The sequence below is a fragment of the Diuraphis noxia genome, unplaced genomic scaffold (assembly GCF_037042655.1).
Source record: "Diuraphis noxia isolate RWA-SAM2 unplaced genomic scaffold, SU_Dnox_SAM2 contig0001, whole genome shotgun sequence".
Classification (NCBI taxonomy): domain Eukaryota; kingdom Metazoa; phylum Arthropoda; class Insecta; order Hemiptera; family Aphididae; genus Diuraphis; species Diuraphis noxia.
The window spans coordinates 35,914,336-35,932,943 of NW_028301711.1; the positions used below are offsets into that span (position 1 = coordinate 35,914,336).

At 27.3% G+C, this 18,608-nt stretch overlaps 1 pseudogene; it reads left to right on the plus strand.

Annotated features, from left to right (window-relative positions):
- Positions 1-5,683: 5,683 nt before the first annotated feature.
- On the plus strand, positions 5,684-8,102 carry LOC149060618 (uncharacterized; annotated as a pseudogene).
- Positions 8,103-18,608: the final 10,506 nt, after the last annotated feature.

Consider the following 18,608-nt stretch of genomic DNA (forward strand, 5'->3'; position numbering starts at 1 on the left):
ACATAGTCATATAAATATATAATATGTGAATCCGAAGTGTATATTATGCTTTATGGAATATATAATATGGTATAGTATAGTGGTGGGAGTAGATCCCTCCTGAACTTTTTATCGATATTTATCTTATAACAATTAATTGTATTTTTAATGCCGTATATAATATATTTTATGTAATGGCATTTAATATTTCCGTTCAACAATATCAATTTTGTGTAATTGGATTAAATATTAATGTGAATTGACCATTACCCATCACAAAGGTAAGAATATTGTCTGTGTTTTCTTGTCGATATTTTAATTTTAACCAAATTATGAGTGTCTTAAATAGAGTATAAAATATTTATATTTAAAAATGACCATAATTGTCTTAAACATTTTAATATTGAACAAAACTAACAAGAGAACATAGAAATAGTCTTGTGATTAGGTTTGATAATTATTGGTCAATTAACGATAATATTAAAGCTAACAACACAAAATTGGAGTGGCTGGAGGCAAATTTGTTATGTTATTGTCAATTATTATTCCGTTATTTGTATAAGACGAATAAATTTAAGAACACATAATATAATTTTATTAAGTTTAATGTCCTCTTAAAAATTTCAGATAGGTTAGTGTTATTGTGTTAAAATGTGAGTTGTTGATACATATCGTAGATTCGTAGGTATATAATATCATATTATAGTAATTACTACCTATTATAACTTATAAGTAACAATAATTATATATGGTATACTATTTAAAACACATATTATGATTTATTATAATTATACAGTTTTTTTACGGTTAACATAACATGTATAAAACAGTTCAATAATTGTATTACATATTTCAAATTACTTCAATTATTCAATTATTTTGAAATTTATAATACCCAATCGATCCAAACGTAATAACTATTTTATTTTTTTGTAACCAAAAGCAACTATAAGTAATAAGTATATATACACAAGTTGTGTATGACGAATAAAAAAATACCGTAAGCTTTTCGAATGCTAATGCCTTATGTCGGATTTAGTCTGAACTATAGTTATAATACCTACCAACATATCATAATATGATATAAATTACATTGTAATTGTTTTTTGTTTAAAATCTGTAGGTGCTTACCAATTTATGGTTACCAAATCATAATTACGTATTTCCATTAAATGAAAAAAACAAAAAAAAAGAGGTTTAAAATGTCAACATAAATGGCTGAACAAATTCAATTAGCTTGTTTATTTGGAAGTTGAAGGTGGAACTTTTTGTAAGCATTGTGGTTGTTTTTGCAAAAACCGGTGGAATAGGTGCAACCTTTAAAATATTTAGTTACTGATTTGATAGTTGGAAAAAAGCTAAAGAGGTATTATTGAATATATATTAATGTTTTAAATTTTAATCCCTTACATTTTAATATTTTTTTTTTAAATTTTTATTTTTTTTCCCTATGAATACATGTTATTATATTGTTATAATTTTAATTAAATGATAGGTATTTCGATATCATTCTGCATTGGCATACCACACATTTTCTGTTTTGAAATCTGATGAATTTTTAAAAATACATTTTTTTTAAAAGCGGGTAAGTGGATGTCGCTTTACTGTACAATGCATAGGCGTGCGCACAGGGGCAGCAAGGTGTGCTCTTGCTGCCTCTGGACTGTTTGAATATATTTGTATGGGCCGAACTATATAATAATAACATAACATAATAATACTTTTATAACCGTATTATAATAATAAAGAATAATGTGTTATTGATATTTGATGTATTTTTAATTTTGATATGGTATACCGGTGTTAAGCAAAAACAATCTATGATTAACCAATGATTATCGTTTAAAATATTTTTATTTAAAGGTTAAAGGTTAAATGTTTATTTTGAGCTTAAAAATGTTAACTTAATACCCCATGTATGGGCCGGTAAAAATATTCGCTACCCCTGACTTGAAACTCTGCGCACGCCTATGGTACAATGTACATTATAGATGGTGGGGTGGACCTCTGACTAGGGTTGGTTAGATTTGAATGCAATGATAGGTATCATTGTATACGAAAAACGATTCTGAACGGAGATGATTTGTTAGTCTAGGATATATTATATTTAAATATTGTCATATACCTATTCTATTTTGAAACAAATATTTTATTTTTCAATTACCTAGGACGCATTTTGCATAAGGCATGGTTATTCAATTTTTCTAAAAACATTCCATGTAGTTATCATAATTCATAATTTTTTGTCTATAAGTATAGGCATGACTATTTATTTGAGCCTTAAATTCAGAGATTTAGTTGTACTTATTTGCTAAATCGTTAATGTTTAAGTTTGGCAAAGATTTTGGTTGCTTGTATGGGAATCACTTAATTTCTCATAATATGCATGCATTAATCCATTTATTTGATGATTATAACAATTTTGGCTCATTAGGTTCAGATTCTGAACGAAGTGATGAATGTATTGATTTTACAATGATGTGTGTGCCTGCAGTGTACAGCATAACTAGTGAAATAATGCTTCATTTCAAACTTTGGGGGTGGTTTCCGATGTAAAATTGAAGATCCTTGGTGCATTATAGAGGTCAAAAGTAAACATTTTCCAACAGTTTTCAAAAAAATTGAGAAAAACAAAAAAAAAAATGACAGAAAAACGGGAATTTTTACGCAAAATCAGTTTACGATCAAATCCATTTTTTTACATGGTTGTAATTCAAAAACTAATCACTGTAAATACTTTAAATTTTCACCAAATGTTTATGTTAGCGTTATCTATATACAGTTTAATTTTCAAAACATTTTTGACTTTTTTTGAGTTATTTATAGACCACTGAAATTTTCAATTTTTTTGAAAATTTGTTTTTGAAGTGTCGGTAAAAAAATGTTGGACGACCAAAAAAACTTGAAAATTTAATACAAGGTTCCTTATGAGTTGTTATTATTGTAGCTAAAAAAAAATTAAAAATCGTAAGACACAATTTTTTTAATACGCGTTTATGGTTCAAAATTTTACGAAATCTGTCGAAAACGCGAAAATTTGCAAGTAATTTTTAAGTTGAAAAATCATAACATTTTTTGTGTTTATAACTAAGGATTAAAAATACAACCAGAGCCCAACTTAGGGGGGGGGGCTAGGGGGGCTGCAGCCCCGGGCGCCGATATTATTTGGGGCCCCGAGCCTCTGTTGATATTTAATTATTAAAGTGGCATTTTGAAATAATTGTATGGTATTATTGGTTACGTAGTTTCGTTAGTCACGTAGGTATCGTAATGGAATTTATAATAAATTATTTTCTAATTGATAACATAAGCTAATAAGTTTTAAGATAAAGTTGGTCAAAAGCACTTTATTACATTTCTTTATTTATATTCATATTTTTAATTTCATCGTTTAATTTTTATTAATATTTATTAAGTAATTAAGGTACGTTTTCCTTACAGCGTCCGGACCTTGCGGTTAGTCGACACTAGACGCGGCATTCAAACGCTGCGTCAAAACGGTTTTACAAACAGCGTCTAAACGTCGCGACCGTTCCAAATTTTTTACAAATATTCAATCGAAAATAACCAAAACCAAATGTATTGTCAACTTTTTTTCTAAATTGTTAAAAAACTTTTACAAATCAAAATCAGGAATTAAGAAGCGTCACCAATCAGTCGATCTTTATTGGACTGTTGGTCGATCGCGATAAAAGTGTAGTATACACGATACATTATATTGTATGAACTTTATGTTCTAGTATAAAAAAATGCAAATAAATAAATATATGTCGATCTTCAGTTTTAAAATTAGGAATATATTATTATTATGGTATAATTGATTTATAATCTTAAATAAATTGAATATAACAAATCTATATAGCATAAAGACTACATTTATAATTTAAGTTGATTATTTAAAATTTAGATAATAATTAATTTTGGGGCCCCATTAAAAAATTTGACCTTGCCCCAAAATTCCTAAATTGGGCTCTGAATACAACACTAAGTTTTCCATAAGTTTTCCTTCAAGTAGCTATAGAGAAAACTCGAAGCATCATTATAGCAAAAATTTTAAGTGCGTTTGAATTTTAAATTTTTACGAAATAGCGTTACGATAACGATTTATCCTGAAACGATTTTAAATATTTGTTATTATTCAAAAAGTATAAGTCGTAGATACTTGAAAATTTTACCAGTTATTAGGATTGGCATTTTCTTTACATAATTAAATTTTCAAAATATTTTGATTTTTTTTTAGTTATTTATAGACCACTGAAATTTTCAATTTTTTTGAGAATTTTTTTTGAAGTGTCGGTAAAAAAATGTTGGACGACCAAAAAAACTTGAAAATTTAATACAAGGTTCCTTATGAGCTGTTATTATTGTAGCTAAAAAAATTAAAAATCGTAAGTATACAACTCTAAGTTTTCCATAAGTTTTTCTTCAAATAGCTATAGAGAAAACTCGAAGCATCATTATAGGAAAAATTTTAAGTGCGTTTGAATTTTAAATTTTTACGAAATAGCGTTACGATAACGATTTATCCTGAAACGATTTTAAATATTTGTTATTATTCAAAAAGTATAAGTCGTAGATACTTGAAAATTTTATCAGATATTTAGATTGGCATTTTCTTTACATTATTTAATTTGTCTGAAATGTTAATGTTTAAGTTTAGCAAAGATTTTGGTTGCTTGTATGGGAATCACTTAATTTCTCATAATGTGCATGCATTAATCCATTTATTTGATGATAATAACAATTTTGGCTCATTAGATAGTGTTAGCTGTTTTAAATTTGAAACCTACATTGGTCATTTAAAAAAACTTGTTCATAAAAGTGATTAACCTCTTCAACAAGTTGTAAAAAGATTTGAAGAATGTTCTAGTCTTATTAACAGTCCCACAGTGAACCTAAATAATTAAAAAAATGAAACTTTGTTGAAGAAATATGTTAAAGAACATAATGAAGGTCCATTAATAAGTGACACTATATCTCCTCAATTTAAAATTTTAATTTTAGATAAAATAAAAATAAAAACTCTTATCAATACTGACTTGTATATTGGCTTATATATTAATTCATCTTTTGCATTAGTGAAAGTGATCAATATTTGCTATTGTCAAAGTTTAAAAAAATATATAATATTAGGTAGACAATTCAATAAGCTTGAAAGATTGTTTGAGAAACCCATAAAAAGTGATAAACTTGGTATCTATAAGGTAAGTCACTTTTCTAAAACAATTTGCAAGTAGGTATAACATTGAAGATATATTTACTAAGTACCTATGTTATTTTAACTACAAATGATTTAGAATTTGATATAGCCATTCCAATTATTCATTTTAATAAATAAATGTTGTTATTTTATATAGTAATAGTATATATTATATATCAGTATATTTTAATATAGTTATTACAATAAAATAATCCATGTACCTAAATGTAAATAAATTAAATATACCTACTACTACTTTTCTAAAATTTAGTTTTGTTCATTTTAAATAAACTACTCGGTTTTTTTTTTAACATGCATACAAACTATTTTTTTTTATATGTTTAATGCTTATTCTTTTTAATTATTTTAATAACTGAGAAAATTAATATTTAAAAATATACTTGATTAAAAACATGATTTATTATTATTACTAAAACATACAATTACCTAATACTTGTATATATCATATATGTATATATTATATTATGTTATTATAGAATCATAATGTGGGCTGCAGTACATTTTGATGCAGACAACTCTGTTGATTATGTACCTTCAGGATGGATACGAAAAAATAGAATTAAACTGTTAAGTGGATGGCCAAAGAATGATGCTTCTTTGAAAAACTTCAGGTCAAATCCACACAAACAAACAAGACTTTTACCTATTAAGATCGCCACACACTGCAGCGGTGGTGGTAAAATTCTTTTGTCTTGGTGATGCCACTTCATTTTGCCGTAACCGCCACCGTTACCGCTGCAGTGTGTGGCGACATTTACAAGTGTAGAGTAATTTCTAAAGATATTAATAAGCATTTCAAGTTAACTCATTTAAAAATGTATAAATTTAATTATAAAACATGTTTTATTTTTATTAGCATCATTGTCTGAAGTTAAAATTAAAGCTGAAAAGGCCCAGTTCACATCAGATGTATCGGATATAGATAATTACAAAAAAAAAAAAAACCAAAAATCAAGTTATTAAACAAATTTGCAGCAGCTGTTTTTGAAAAAAAAAGTTCTTTAGCACCAAGGTACATTTATATAGAATATATATCAAACATATTATATACCTATGTCCTATACTCGAGCGTTTACTTTTAGAAATTGTAATAATCTTTAATTCTATAAAAATTTAAAATTATATTATGATGCTGAAATAATAATAAAAAATATTGTTTTTGTAGGTTATTCTTCAGAATATGTTGATGCCGATTGTATAATGGTGAAGAAGAGGTTTTAAATTAAATGAAAGTGATGAATGTTCAGAGAATTGTAAGCTTTATTATATTTAGTCAAATTTGTATTTATTACATTTTACCTTATTTTTAATACTAAACCATAGTTTTTTTTAATAAGTGTTAAGTTTTATATGACAAATTTACTATTTTCTAGTAATATTTCTTTTATAATTATTTATCAAATTACCTATTTTTATTATATAAATTTATATTTTCACAGTATCTGTGATTGATGGCAGCAATGTTGATAAAGACTATATACCTATAAACAAAGATGAAAACACGATGCTACTGAAATCTGGCTTACTAATGGTTTGTATAATTATATAATACTACTATTAAAAATATTATATGCTTACCGTATAATATGGTAATAATTATTTATTTGTAGTTACTCTTGTAAAAATGTAAAAGTAATATACATTATTTATATTACAATCATTAAATTCTGCAGATAGTGAAGTAAATTATCAGAGTATGGATGCAGAAGATATACAAAACAATAAACCAGGTAAATTTTTTAATATTATACATACGCAACCCTATATAAATTAAACATATCTCATTTAAATATAAAATTGAAAAATAATATAGATAATAATTAATATTGTACTAAAATAATTCTAGATTTTAATGCCATTGTAAAGCTACCTATGTAATAATAGTAATAACAAACTATTAACAATATTATTATATAACTGCGTGTGTTTTAGATGAAACACATAATAACTGTGATACTCAAACTCTGTCACAATCGCAGTCTCTACACTCTAAACAAATAGAAACAGTTATTTCTCAGTCATTTATATTGGTAAAGTATTCCATATTTTATGTGTTAAACAGAGTATTTTCTAAAGAATTTAGTCATATAATCAGATTTATTTTTAATTTTATCATTTTTATATTATGAATAATTACAAATGCATAAAATGTTTCTATTAAAAATTTAGTTTGTCTTACTTTTTCTTAGGTTTCAAAAAAGCAACATTAAACTACTTAGCTTTTTAAAAGAAGAAATTGCTTAAATTGCAGACAATCAACAACAAATATTAGAGTATATGCAATCGAACAATGTTAATAAATCTCAAGGTTCTGCTGGTGATCAGAATTGGAAACACAAAGTAGACTACTTCATTCATAATTAGCCCATTTCCACCAAAGAAATATTAATGAATATGGAAGAAAAAATAAAATTGGCCGTTAATTTTAAAAAACAAGTTGTATGTTATTCTTATTTGTATAAAATTAATTTTTTTATGTTATCTTATGAATTAAAATGTTTTTAGGTGTGGGAACTTGTAAGAGTAGGTGGAAAATCATTAAAAAAATAATGAAGAAAGTTTTTGATGAACTAAATATTAATATTATACACGTACTATGGTTTATGTAACAAAGAAAATTTTTCACAATTAAGTATCAGCAAGGCAATTTTTGGTAATGTTATACACATTATTTTATATCTAACTATTTGAATATTTAGCTGATTAGTTTTTTCTGTCAAAATATGTCATGTATGATATTTATATTTTAATTACGAGAGTATAATGATCTTCAAACTATCTTTTTGATTTTTCAGAAGCTGTTAAGTCTTGCATTAAAAATTCATCTGATGACGAAATAATCACCACTATTGGGAAACGGTTGACATGTGCCAAAGAAAGGCTACTATGAAAAAAAAATTAAATAATTGAAATGCATTACTGTATATCCAAAATAATTATTAAAATTTAAATGATTTAAAAATAAAAAATTCAAAGTGAATTTCATTCAAAAATAAATTATTGTTCACTTTATTTAATTACATTTCAAAACATTTTTTATACTTAGGCCATATAATAAATTGTATTCAATGTAATTCAGACAAAATTTTGTTAGACCATAAGGTCTATTACAATTGATTTATATTTAACTTAATTTAATGTTTTGGTAAAAAAGTTGAACCATTTTTAATTTTATATTTTTGAAAATGTTGATGTTACAAGATTTAATTAAATTTTATAACTGTTTTAGTTCATAGATATTCCAGGAAAAGTCAATTTTTGTCTGAGGCAGTGGCGTAGCCAGGAACTTTTTATGGGGGGGGGGGTTCAGCAAATTTAAACTTACCATACTTTACTTCGTGGTATCGGATATTTATTTTATTGTAAAAATAAAATTAATACGACCAACTAATAACTATTAGTTTTACACAATGATATGCTTGTGTTGATGATCGGCGAGCCACGAATGCATTAGGTATACCCGTATACCTAAAATAAACTTTGAATACACACAATGATATTGTTTTTATCGCTGTTATCGGGACCAGGCGACCGTTTCAGCGAACCGATTAATGTGTTCCCAAGCAAAAATGATGAAAGTAGTAAATATGATCATAATATTATGACTTGTGTGTGTGTGTGTGTGTGTGTGTGTGTGTGTGTGTGTGTGTGTGTGTGTGTGTGTGTGTGTGCAGCGTGTATATAATACGTTTATAGTGTTTATACAAACTATTAATATAATTTTCAAGTCGATATTCTAAAATATAAAAATGTTAAAGAAATAACCGTGTTTCATGTAAAAGTTAATTTATCATCTCAGGTTCATGGGGGGGGGGGGTCTGACCCCCCCAAAAAACCCCCATGGATACGCCACTGGTCTGAGGTCCCTCTATTAGACATCTCTTCGTATTAAACTCAATCATTATTTAATTTTTCATTTAATATAATACGGAGAGTACCTATCATACTTATTTTGCATCTGATCTTTGTTACATATTTCATTATGAACATCGAATAGATGTGAATAATTGGTTCACAAGACATGTAGCAGATATATTATGGATATGTTTTTGATATTAAAAGTATATTAATTAGATAATATCTCATTATACTTAAATCAATAATCATCATTGGATATACATTTAATATTTATTTGATATAAGAAGAATATCCTGTATTTAATTTTTATCTAATATTTATTAAATATTTAATTCTGAATATATCTAATAGATGACGCACATTACCACGCCCCCTCCCCCGATCTGAATTTTGCAATTTTTTAGCACCAATAATTAGTACTCAATTCCTGTGGATTCCTGACCAGCTCTTTATAATTCCTGCTGTAACAGTTTTCACGGAAAATCGATTTTTCCCCTGGTGAAAAATTAAAAATTTCGTGAATTCGAAAAATTTTATGTCAGCATAGTATAGAAAAAAATAAGAGTTGTGAAGTATGAATAATAATTCAAATGATGTTTTAGGATTTTTTTTTTGATTTTTAAGAAAATTAAAAATTTGTGATAGCTGATATTTTATGATTTATTTTTCAAAATAATGTAGTTTAATTTGTTTTTATGTTGTTATATATATATATATATGTAAATATGTAAATGATAATATTATATACGTACTTTTTGTATTTTATAAATCTGGTCACCATTTCTTAATATACATGACAAAAAGTAGACAAATAAAATAAAAAGTATATGAAAATTACATATTATATGTTTACAATACAGATTGGTTTTTTGATTTTTTATGTGACTTACTCATTTTACGGAATTTTTAACTTCATAACTTTTCCACTTGCACCTACTATAGGACATTTTATGAAATAAATGAAATATGATCTAGCGTTATTTTAGCAAAAAATAAACATGACAAATATTATATTCGTTTTAATTTATATGAATATTAAATATTGTGAGAATGGGCTGGTAAAATTTAACTGTTTTCAAAAATCGTTGTACTTACTTTGATGTTACTTCAAAACTTGACAAATTTAAATGTTATTAAGTATGTAAAAATTCTACACTCCAGAATTAACTTCACATAATATGTTACAAATATAAACTTTACATTGTCATCATTGCGTACATATACATCAATTGTTTAGTACCTACTTATAGTTTTTTCTCACACTGCAAGTATCGTCTCACGGTATTGGGACAAAATATCCTGTACTAAAATATCCAAGGTCGAAATATCCAGGGATAGCACGACCAATATATAGGACAAAATATCCAAATAATAATTTTTTATTTTTTGTTATTTAAAATAAGTACCAAGTACATAGTAGTATAATAAAAATAATATATTGTGTACAAACTCAGTTCATAAATAAATAAATGAATAGTTAACTATAAAAAATAAAATATGATAATAAATAGATGTAGGTAATAAACTATCGTATAATATTTGCTATTGCAATTAAAAAAATATCCAATTCTTTTTGGTCGTTAATATACTCAAGACAAAGTAGCTTAAGTTTTTCTAGCATCTTTATGTATTTTGGTTTTTTTCGTGGCGGATGATTATGTGTTACCTAGAAATTAACATTTTAAATGTAGGTTGGGTTAATATAATTGAACTACAATAATCTTATATAATAATATATTTTACTCACTAAATTTGAAAACCTATGATTCCATCCTTCACATTGATTATTCCGGTTGTAGGTAATACCTACTATGATTCTACACCGATTACAGCAAATAATTGTAGATAAAAGTTTCGACCTTGGACTGACTTAATATGTCTACCACGATAAAGATTACCTACAGATATGATATTGTACGTAATTGTAGTTTATTGTACTTTTATTATTTAACTATCTTCAGTTATTAGCAGGGCTCGAGACTTCTAGCATTTGCATATTTATCTATAATATGTTAAAATATAGCAGAGTAAGCTACAAATCCGTTTCATAATAAAATAAATGCAGCTTTAAAAGTTTTTAGTGCATATTTTTGCATATTTTAGAGTTTTTGCATTTTTTCTGCTATTTTTATAAGTATCGTGCTATTTTTTGCATATAATTTGTTAATTTGAAAAAAAATGAAGTAATTTTGTGGTTTATACTTAGTGAGCGGCTATATTCCTACTTTACAAAAGTAAAATGTTAAAACGTATAAAGCCATGGTTACATAATGACTTCAGTGCGGACGCCAATTATTTTTTAGAATTAGATTAAAAATAAATATTATTAGAATTAATGAAAATAATTTTTTTTAAATGTTTTTTAGAGCATATTTAATTTTTTTATTTGGCATATTATAGTGCATATTTTACCATTTTTTAAAGCATATTATAGCGCATATTTTAAGGATTTTTAGTGCTAGAAGTCTCGAGCCTTGGTTATTAGGTAACAAAAAAAATAATAATAACTATTTGGATATTTTGTCCTATATATTGGTTATAGTATCCTTGGACATTTTAACTTTGGATATTTTGACTTGGATATTTTAGTACAGGATATTTTAGTCCTAGATTCCGCCTCACAGTACACAAAGCTGACACACTATAATTGCCTTATAATGTAATATTTAATAATATAATTGTGGGCCCGCGTTCAGCTTTCTCCTGCTGTTGGAGAATATTGCCTTAACGCCCTAGAGATAGGCAATACAATGCACTATCAAATGTTCAATTAATTTATATTTCAGTATTAATTACTTTAGTTAGGAAAATTGGTTGTTGGCAATAAAAATGTATGTAATAGTTACAAGAATAATAATAATATATAATAATAAGAGACCATAGGTTTACAATTTTTTAAATACTATTACATAGAATTTATAAATTATAATAAATAGGATATATACATTAATTACTAATTAATTAATTACCGACCCGTCGGCCATAGAAAACACAATTTATAGTCGATCATACACACTGATTCGTGTATACCTTGTGGTGGATTTCATCCCACGTGACCGTGCCGGGGACGTAGGTAATAGACAATAAATATTGGTTACAACCCGCACACGTACGACCACTTAAGTATACACGGCGACGAAAAACTGTATACAATATGTCTGACGCTGCATATGCAAACAAACGACTCAAACAAGGCAACACAACCACGTGATGAGAAGTGGAACTAACGACATGTGACAATACTCTATAACTAGGGGAAAAACTATTAATATAGGGCAATAAGAATTGCGAGGAACGATGCTCACTAGAATGTGCTTAGATGAGAAACGCGTGGTTTTGTAACAATCGCCGAACAATAAACAAAAGCAACATGAACAAGAGACTAAAAGTTGGTCGGCGAGAGGTTAAAAACGAACAGAAAACCGAACACGGACTTGAATTGCTGTTTAGCAATGCGCTTGAAAACATTGTTACAGTGATGCCTGTAGAAGAACATGAAAACTAGCACACAAGGCTACAACCAAAACTTAAAGTTGAGTACAGGAAACGGAGAACGAAGAACAATTTAACACAGAATATAACGTAATGGTCCTACACGATACACACACACACTGGGCAGTCAGTACGCGACAGCTGATGCCGCCAACTGCGCTGCAGCAATGCATGATAAGGCTAGGTATTAGAAATTACGAACAAAAACAAAACATAACAATTTAGATTGCCATACTGGTGCTAACAATAATGTCTAAATATATTTTTAAACTAATTTTCATGAAGTTCAAATTGATTTAGTAATGTGTACAATGGTAATTAATGTTCCTTGTACCTACCTACTTATAGTAATAATAATTTTATGTACCTAATTATTAGTTTTGAAACATTCCTCAACCTTTATTATGCACTAATACACTCCTTATATAATAAGTTTATTCGCTGAATAGCTATCTAGTAGACAATTTTACATTGAAAAACACTTATCATTTTATTCGGAAGTTTATCCTTGGAATAAATATATTTGACAGATAGTTATCTCGCGAATAAATAAACGATTGAAAAACCGGACCTTAATCAATGATCATTTGATCATGTCTTTGGTATTTATAGATTATTAAGAATAGCTTATTATTGAAGTACAGTTTTTATCATCATATGAAAATCATACACCTATATCATATATAGAACATAATATTAACCGATGTTTATTTATATACCAGTTGTATACTATGAATATAATATAATATATAACTGTATAGCATTAATTTAAATATTTGTGACTTCACCGCACGTCATGATTTTTATAAAAACTATTTATTTTTGGTTTAGTATAGCTTAGCGTACAGTGAAATATTGTGCATACTGACAACAGTATTTTTATAAAATTGTTTTTATTATTTTTCCTTGTTGCAGTTTTAATTTAAAAAGTAAGTTAGTTGCCAATTACAACAAAATATTACATATTAAATATGCATGTTTAGTAAGTAGTTTGTTTACTAGAAATTACAGGTGAAAATAAAGGAAGAAAACCTAAAACTGAATTCATCAGCATTATCGAAAATGAAATTATTAAGCTTAAACATGAAATTGTTCAGGATGGAAATGGTAAGATATTATACATTATTTGATATAACATTATCACTCTATTAAAAGTTATTAGTTTTCTACATCACAATTTGACCATGTTTTCTCAATTTGTGTACTAGAAAAATACCATATATTTCATGGTAGTACGTACCGGTAGTACCTACCTACCTAAATAATTGATTTGAGTTGAGGGCATTATTGTCTAAACATTATTTTGAAAAATAAATTATAAAATATCAGCTATCACAGATTTTTAATTTTCTTAAAAATCAAAAAAAAAAAAAAGCGGGTAAGTCGTGTATTTCGCTCTGCTGTACAGTAGGTTACAAGTGGATTACTGTAATGGATGGAATTAAATTTGAATCCAATGATATTATATCATTGTATACAAAAAACGATTCTGAGCGAAGACGGTTTATCAGTCTAGGATATATTATAGATTATTAAAAATTTTCAAATCTTAGATATAAAAAGACAATTTTTTATGAATTTCTAGCTTAAAATAATTTCTGTATTTTCGTGATTTTTACATAATATGTTGTCAAAACTCAAACTTTGAATGCTTAAAAAAAAAATTGTGACTATGTATTCCTTTTATTTTGCAACTGCTATTGTAAAAATATGTTAGGAGCCATGAATTAAATTTTCAAATCTTAGAATTAAAAAGAAAAACTTTTATGAATTTCTATCTAAGATAATTTGAACATTGCCGTAATTTTTACGTAATTAGTCAAAATTTGATCTTTAAATGCTTATAAAAAAAAATCCTGTCTACGAATTTTTAATATTTTTTAACTTCTATTGTTACAATGTGTTAGAAGCCTTGTATTAAATTTTCAAGCTTTTCTACCGAACAAATACATTTTTATCGATATTTATAGAAAAAAAAACTAAAAAAGTTGAAAAATTAAAATTTCAGTAAACAGCTCAAAACAAATCTAAATATTTTGAAAATTTTATCAAATATATAAAACGCCTATATAAACATTCAGTCAAAATTTCAAGTATCTGCGGTAATTTGTTTTAGAGTTACACCAAAATAAGGAAATCGCTAAAAGTGAAAATCCAATGTTGTAAAAATTTAAATTTCAAATGCTCATAAAAATTTAATTTGAATTTCCGGTGGAATTTTTATTTGTGATAAAGATTGAAAAACTTGTAAGGAATCTTGTATTAAATTTTTAAATCTTAGATTTAAAAAGAAAATTTTTTATGAATTTCTACCTTAAAATAATTTGTGAATTTTCGTGATTTTTACGTATTTTGTCAAAATTCAAACTTTGAATGCTTATAAAAAAATTTGTGACTATGAATTTATTTCATTTTTCAACTGCTATTGTAACAATATGTTAAGAGCCTTGTATTAAATTTACAAGCTTTTCTGCCTAACAAATAAATTTTTATCGATATTAATTTTGAAAAAAACTAATAATGATCGAAAATTTGAAATGCCTATGAATAGTTCAACTTAAGTCGAAATTTTTTAAAAATTGCATGGTGGATAGAATATACTTATATAAACATTAGGTGAAAATTTCATTTATCTATGGTCATTTGTTTTAAAGTTACATCAAAAACCAAAATCGATTTTGTCGAAAAATGAGTGTGCGTAAAATTTCCCGTTTTTCCCTTAATTTTTAGTTTGTTTTTCTCAGTTATTTAGAAAAGTATTAAGAATTTTTTACTTTTGACCCCCCAAAGTACCCACTAGATTCACTTTCTGATCGAACGAGGTACTGAAGTCAAAAATCGAAGCATGTTTACTGCCCCAAAACGTGATGACAGTCACAAAAAAAAAAAAAAAAACACACACATCATGGTAAAATCAATACATTCATCGCTCCGCTCAGAATCTAAAATCCTATAACATCATTTGAATTATTAGTCATACTTCACTACTCCTATTTTTTTTTTCTATACTACGCTGACATCAAATTTTTCGAATTCACGAAATTTTTAATTTTTTACCAGGGGAAAAATCGATTTTCCGGGAAAACTGTCAGAGCAGGAATTATAAAAAGCTGGTTAGGAATTCACAGGAATTGAGTACTAATTATTGGCACAAAAAAAATTTCAAAATTGAGATGGGGGGCGGGGTAATGCACGTCAATAGATGGGTATAATTGGTTCATAAGACATGCGACAGATATCTCATGTATGTTAAAAAAATTTGTACGGCGTTATTTAAGACATACAATAGATATATTTATGTATAAATAAATCTTCAATGAATATCCAAGCAATATTTATCATTACAATTTTATGATTTATGAGCCCTGGATAGTATTCCGTATAAAGTATTTAGAATACCTACATATTCGTCAGTGGCGTGTCCAGAACTTTTTTTGTGGATGGGCCACAAAAATTAAGTTCAGAATAGTTTTACCCACTCCTCATACTAAAATTTCATTGAGCATAGGACTTACACTAGTCTTGTACTTATATAAAAATGTGGGTGGGCACATGCCCACCGGGCCCACCCCTAAACACGCCACTGATATTCGTCATGAATTGTATATTTTGCTCCATACTTAAACATACAAAATTATCATCGGTCGGCATGTAAATAAATTGTTGACCCTTATATTTAAATCATTCTTTATTCTGTAAGTTACTTAATTGATAAATTGCTTCATCCAGAGAAGTTGGTAATTTAAGATAGGTCTGCTTCCGTTTATCATACTTTACTCTCCGTACATTTCTTACATTTTGATTATTTAAATTTAATGTTGAAAATTACTTTAATTTTCGATGCGAATAACTTTAACTAGACGTGTGGAAATTGATTCTTTCGCTTTTATTTTGCAATTTTCTCTCAACATTTGTGATTCTATTTTCTCAATTGAATTTTGAATATAATTATGTTGTCCAAAAGTTTCAATCACATTATATTTATCTGAATATGAAAACATTATTGCTGAACATTTATTGTTAGCATACCTCCATCTTAAAAATTTATCTTGTTTTCAGTCTCCAATTAATTTCAATTTGTATAAATTCATTAGAGCTAATTCTTTGTCTCTTTTTGACGTATAAACGGGAGGGGGAGGCTTCAGCACCAAAATCAATCCCTCCCTAAATCAGGCTCTGTATCCAACCGATGTTTCTAATTTTTCAAATATGTTCTAAACAATTATTATGTAATAAAAGACCATAGATAATAAAAGAATGGATAGGCCATTCCTATATTAACAACATAGGGGTTTGCGGGCCGGAATGTGGATGAGAGACAGATTGCTTTGGGGGGCTATGGGTGCTCGGGCACCCCCTGTCATCTAGCCACCAACAAAATAAATTTATGTTATAAATTAAATTATTTATTGTTTTTCAAAATAAAAATAATAACATACGACAATAATAACTATTATTATTAATTGTTTTTGAAGTATACTCGTATGTAACGACACGCGTCGACGGCGGAAAGCACCGATAACAATTATTATGGAAAAAAAGTTAGCACTAATAAATCAAATAGTAAATGGTAATATTTAAATAAATAGTAAGGTGTAACAATTTTTTTTTTTTTTTGAGCACCCCTGTTAAATTTTTCTGGATCCACGCCTGGGTTGGTACCGCGAGATATATATTTTCGACACCCTTGTGAAAAATCTACTGTGCGCCACTGCTATCGAAGGTACAAATATTGATGCTCTATACTTTTATAGTATTCTTCCGGTGAATTACAATCATTATGTTCTGTATGTTTTTAGATTTTTATAATGCATGGACATAAAATATCTGAAACAAAATATAGTTTTTTAAATTTATTAACTTCTTGAAAAATAGATGAAAAGTGTTCAATAATGTTATTTCTTAAATAGCCTAACCTTAAAATAAAAAGGTTACTGTTTTGAAAGAATATAATATTCGTAGATATTTTGAAACCAAGCACGCATCTACATATAACGAGATATCAGGTAAACTACGATCAAACAAGTTTAAAATCTTAAGACAATATTTACCAGCTCAAGGCTTAATAGTTAATTTTTACAAAACAGTCGTGTCAAAATGAATCTCTTGTAAAAGCAAGTTTCCAAGTAGCTCGTACTTTGGCGATAGCTGGAAAACCTTTTACTGATAGTTAAATTGTAAAGGAGTGCATTTTGAAGACAGTCGAAGAGATTTTTCCCGATAAAATCAATTTATAAACCGGTGTTACTCAGGTGATAGCTTGTCGGCTAATACAATTGCGCGACGTACCACAAATCTCGGAAATGATATTGTTCTTCAGTTAAAAGGGGCGATGCCCGTTTTCACCAAAAGTTTATCTTTCCCTTTTCCACCAATATCCGTTCTCACCAAATAAAATTATTTACCACGTTTTTACAAAAACAATTGTATACTATATAATACTATATACTATAAAATATCAACCAATTATATATGTAAGTAGATATTATAATATATACATAACTAAATACATTAATATATCATTTTTTCAATCCAGCATTAGTATTTTAAATAAACTTATTACTGTATTAAAGATTTTAATATAAGCGTAGTAGGTATATAAATTATTTTGGTAAATTAACCGTGGTTTAATTATAAGTAGATCTCATTTGGTGGTAACGGATATTGGTGGAAAAGGGAAAGGTCTACTTTTGGTGGAAACGTGTTACGCCCGTTAAAAGTTTTAAATATTTTTCAATTGCTTTGGATGAATCTACCGGCACTTCAAAGTTCAAACTCAGCGCAGGTGCTTTTATTTGTTCGCGGAGTCAATGAATCTTTTGAAATAACCTAAGAATTGGCCGCCGTCCACTCTATGAAAGATACATGTACTGGTAATGACATTTTTCTGAAGGTAAAAGAATCTATTTTTACTTAGGGTGTTGATTTTAAAATTTTAAAAGGTGTAACTACTGACGGTGGGCGCAACATGTGTGGAACACATAAAGGTTTGGTTGGAAATGTTTGTAAAGCTGTATTGGAGACTGGTAAAGCAGAACCAATGGCTGTTCACTGCATT